The following is a 5,221-nucleotide window of genomic DNA, read 5'->3' on the forward strand; positions in this document are numbered from 1 at the left end:
AAAAGGAAATATTAACAGAGTCTGTGGTAAAAAGTGAGCAAATTGATATCTGGCTTGACACAACTGGCTGTAATAAGTGCTTTATAGGTTTTTGGTTTTTTTTATCTTGAAAGGGATAAAGGTCAGTTAAACAGGAGCCCATGCTGCTTTGCGATCAATAGACCGAGCTTTTTTTAAAAAAGTGGGACATACTGAGCTTATTGAGTTAATAGATGATTAAGCAGACCTACTGGAACATCTGTTGGGCCTCTCAATTGAGTCACTGCTCATTCTTTTCTTAGCTTTTGTCCTGTTAATGCTTTGTTTCAAAGATGACATCTTCAGGGTTGCTGCACAGTCGTGTGTGAATGGATGGAAAGGCATTGATTCTCATGTGCTGAAAGGTTTTGAGCTGCATTCCACCCAAACGATACAAGCAAGCAGAGCATTTACTAAACCGTGCTCTGTGTGAGTGTGCGTGGCCTGAGACACACAGGCTTTCGTTTGGGCATTCCCTTCCTTTGGATCCTCAAATAGCCTACCTGGAAAACAATCAGCGAAATTAATGTCAGAATAACTGGAACCAAAGCTAAAAATAATCCTCCCAGTCTATTTTCACCTAACCGCTCTAAACACAGTCACAAACCTCACTTGTTATTCTGTGGCTTTCATATTTCGATTGCTCTCTGAAATCCGCGCAGATCTGGACTCGAGCTGTAAAAAGAACGACAGATTTTCACATCCTCTCTGGACCTCGCGCCTGAAAAAGCCGACAAACCACAGACTAGATAAAATAGTGCTGACCATTGCATCTTTTCCTGCCTTTGCATAAACCACATGTTTTCTGCTTTATATGAACATTTTTGTGTAGCAGTTACTACTAATCATGAGTTTTTTGATTCCTAATATAGTGTTTGTAAAGCCTCATTGGCTTATCATTTTAAAGGAAAGTGATAAGAATTTTATTTAAATTCTGCTCTTTGCATCTTATCTTGCATCTTATAGCATGAACTGGAGTAATAAATCCCACACATCTGGTTGGCTGCCTATACACTCCGACGCTAGAGTAAATCCCAGAAATATATCACGTGGGAGCCATCGAGCTTCTCACTTATCTTGTCCCTTTTTTAATTTCTAATTTAAATAAAAGTTTTAGTATTTTGAAACATTATTTAACTTTATCGGGTCTAAAGCATGTAATGTTTTCACCATGTAGAGTTGCGTCTGTGTGTAACTGCAACAAACTGTTGAGTCATTTGCTTTAGCAACAACAACCACAGAGAAAAGTTTGGGTGCTGTGTCTGTCTGTCTGTCTGTCCGTCCGTGGTAACATGTTTGAAAGCACACATATTTCTTTGTCGTAAATATACTATGATATCATGTCTGTGATATGAAAAATGATTGGTCTCGCCGCTGGTTGCTATTCCATAACTACATGACCTTTAGTTTAAATTGCTGCTGAATTTTATGATGACTTGGTCAGCAAAATAGTTTTCCTTATTCAAACAGGAAAAAAATTCAGAGAAACCACTGCAACCTGTGTTTGGCCAGGGGTGTCAAACTGAAGTCCTGGGGGCCAGAATTGGCACGCCCAAGACTCCAATCCAGCCCCAGTGGAAAATGTGAAGGAGAGCATTGATTTTGGACTTCTCACTGTATTTTTTGTTAGTTTTACAGCTTTAACTACTGATAGAGACCTCCCCCATGGCCATTTAGACTGCACTAAAAGTAATTAAGTTATAGAAAAACAATTAATTGATAGAAATTGAGAGCATTTTTATAGTGGGTCCACAATAAAAAAAACAAACAAACAAAAACAACAAAACTAAAAAAAATAAATGACTTTGCTTTATTATTGCAGGACAGTCTTTGCAATAATCTGCCAGAACCTTTTAGGTAATTTTACACATTTATTTCTTCATGTTAGTATTTTTTTTTCTTTACTCCAGCAGAAAAACTGAGATGTACTGTTGAAACTGCACTTCATTTTTTCTCATATGAAGACATCTCAAAGATTCAGTGTGTAGTTAAACGTTTTTGCACAAAAAGGGGAATTCCAAAGATATGTGTGTCCATATCCATATCTGTAGTTTGATTTTTAAAACCTTGGATTTATTTTGGACGCATTGTTTAGCAAAATACTAAAAACATAACATGATGTCAATATCTACGCAAGTTAAATGTTTCTAGATTTGATTTAGGACCAAGTGAAGAATTTCCAGTGAGAGAAAAAGGACAATACTGAACACACACGACTCACAAAACCTCAGATAGACTACCCACACTTCTCTCCAAAGGTCAAAGTAAAGCCTCATCTGTAACTACAAGAGAACACCATAAAACAATCTAATCTAATCACAAACTTGATTACCTTGGACTGCTGTCAAAATTTGTACAGTGTTTTCCAGCGTGGTTGTGATATGAGATGTGCCAATAATAGTAGCAATCAAACATGTGTAACATAGATAATCGTACCAGGAGGGAGTGGATTAAATAAAAAAAAAAAAGGTTTGTTACTCTCCTCCAAAATGGGAGATAACAGATAACACTGACATGTTGCTACCATCCAGTCATTTCTGTTTACAGTCAGACTGTATCAAAAAGCAGCAGTAGCAGTATGCTGACTTTTAGCTGTACATCGTTATACAAAAACAGAGACAGAAATCAAAAGAGACAGCTTGCTGCATACAACAACTGGAGCAAAATGCGCAGGCCTTTCTATAAATGTGTCCCGTGATTAATCTGGCAAAACGTACACGTCTTCTTCTTGACAGTCATGTGATTGGTCATTAATGTATATGGCCTCATCTATGACGTCGCACTGCAGGTACACGTCGTCATCAGGTTCGACTGGGAACCTTTGAAAAAACAGTAAATGTGATGGAAAACAGTCTCGTTAGGTAAACTGTAAAAGTTTTTGGGTTTCTGTATTTGTCTATATCACAACAGGATTGTGCAAAATGGGGAAACTGACACACACACACACACACACACACACACACACACACACACACACACACACACACACACACACACACACACACACACACACATTGTTTCTTAATCCACTTCCGTCCGTTGCTTTTGAGCTTCTGCAGTTTCATAAGTGTTCCAAGAAATACATTTTATGAAAATCTACACGTAGAAAAAACAGTTAATGCAGCTCACCTGCTTTGGTTTGAAGCTGCCATGCTGTAGCCGCAAGTTTGAGGTTTCAGGTTTTCATAGATAGAAGATTGTCCTATTGACTCCTCTCGAATCATACCAGTATATTCATGGGAATCTGCTTGTGGGGTCTCTGAGTGATCCTCCTTTTCTTGCGCTGTTCTTTGTCTAAACGGCATCACATTGGCGATTATAGAGTAGAATTTATAAATGATTACACCAACTATGATCGCAAGCAGCAAAAAGAAGACCCCAAGCCCGACTCCTAGATTTGTAGAAGAGTTGGAGGAACTGTCACTGACTGTGTTATTTCCTCCTGTGCCATTGGTATACATGGTCTGCAATTATGGATAAAGAAACAAAATGGTTCAAAAAGCATGGCTGAAACAATAATGTGATAATCTGTCAAACTACAGCACAAGACAGTGTTTAGCAGTATAGCTGAGATGGAAAGTTAAAGGTTGATTCTAAACTAGAGACCTTCCACTGTTAAAATGTAACATTATAAATATATGATTAAGAACACAAGTTTAAAAAACACAATAAAAATGGATTAAAATGAACAAAACAGTCAAAGTTGACATGTTAAATCAATATGATTATGTAAGCCAAGTCAAGCAGCAGAGGTTAAGTCAATAAAAACACTCATGTTACCTTGAAGTGCTGCTTCAGTGTTGTGGGTCAAGGTCTGCGGCGTGAGCGTAATCATGTAGCTCACCATAAGCACCGTTCGTTAGCTTTGTTGAAGTTCCCTTTATTGAAATCATGGAACTGAGCAAAAGAGACGAAACTAGAATATTTCCTGTAAAAGCTCAGGCTGAAAATAGAAAGCTGCTGACAAGAGCTTAAAAAAAGTGTGATAGTAAACTTTGTGACTCAACAGGCGAACACTCTTCCTGCTTCTACTGAGGTACATCCAACTTTAGCTTCACTTGGTTGGTTATGACCAATATTGTTTTTTGAACAGCAGAGAGTTTAGGTTAAATTGATACTTCTTTCTTTCTCTTTCCAAAAAGTCTCAGATTCACCCAACAGAAAAGTCTTTTTTTGTGTGATTCAACTTATCAGAGAAAAACAACTTTAACTTTTTTGCGCCCTTTTCTCTCAGATGTAAACCCTTCAAGCTGTGTTGATAAGGGATTCTCATGATGCCGTTAAAGTGAAACTGTGCTACCAGCACACTCTCTAACAGACATAAACAGGATCAAACTGCCACTTGGTTCAACAGGACCTTTGCCTCCCCCTGCTGTCAGTCTTAGTCTCCACATACAGAACACGCTCATGCTTCATAACCTCTGCACTTTAATTCTGTCTGTGGATATTTGACCATACACCTTAATAACTTGTGAATTAATGACGCTTCGTTAAGCTTCTGCTGCTACTTTGCCACTATCTGAACCAAATCAACTGGAAGATCCTTTATTTGTCTCTGTCGACCAACAAAAGTCACGCTGCCTTAAAAAACTCTGTTGAAACACTTTCTCACACCACTTACAAGTTTAAATTTGTGTTCTTGAATCAACATAAACACTTGGAACACAAAGCTGTGCTTGTGACAAGGATTTAAAAATGGCAATGTTTATCTGAGTCAGTCTCAAAAACTATCCGATTACTTTTGTGTTACCCAGAGGAAGAAACATATTAACATTTGTGACCTGCAGAGGAGTGAAGTAACAAAGTACAAATACTTTGTTAGTGTACTTAAGTTGACTTTTCAGGTATCTGTACTTGAGTAGTTTTTTTTTTTTTTTTTACTTTTACTCCCTACAATTTTAAACTAATATCTGGACTTTCTACTCCTTACATTTTCAAAACACACTCGTTATTTTTGGTTTTAAGGCATTTGAGGGGTCACTGGCCCTCAAACATCAAGCCTAAAAAGTAACACATGAAAATCCTTTTCGTTTATTAGTCACCAGAGGATAGAAAGAGACCAAAGAGGCACAATCGTGTGGCAAAGTCAGGGGTTCAAGTGGGTTGTATTTTCTTTTTCTGTTTTTCTTTTTTTTTGGTACAGCACCGGGACAACTGCAGTATCCATAGGTTGCTGTACTTCAGCATCTGGCTACTCCCACAG

At 37.9% G+C, this 5,221-nt stretch overlaps 1 long non-coding RNA gene across 1 annotated transcript; it reads right to left on the reverse strand.

Moving 5' to 3' along the window:
- Positions 1-1,805: 1,805 nt before the first annotated feature.
- Positions 1,806-4,250, reverse strand: LOC113010948 (uncharacterized). Its single transcript, XR_003270408.2, has 3 exons — positions 3,799-4,250; positions 3,148-3,482; positions 1,806-2,837 (listed from the first exon to the last, which is right to left on the reverse strand). It is a non-coding gene; the product is annotated as an uncharacterized LOC113010948 (long non-coding RNA).
- Positions 4,251-5,221: the final 971 nt, after the last annotated feature.

This window comes from Astatotilapia calliptera, chromosome 18 (assembly GCF_964374335.1).
Source record: "Astatotilapia calliptera chromosome 18, fAstCal68.1, whole genome shotgun sequence".
Lineage (NCBI taxonomy): Eukaryota > Metazoa > Chordata > Actinopteri > Cichliformes > Cichlidae > Astatotilapia > Astatotilapia calliptera.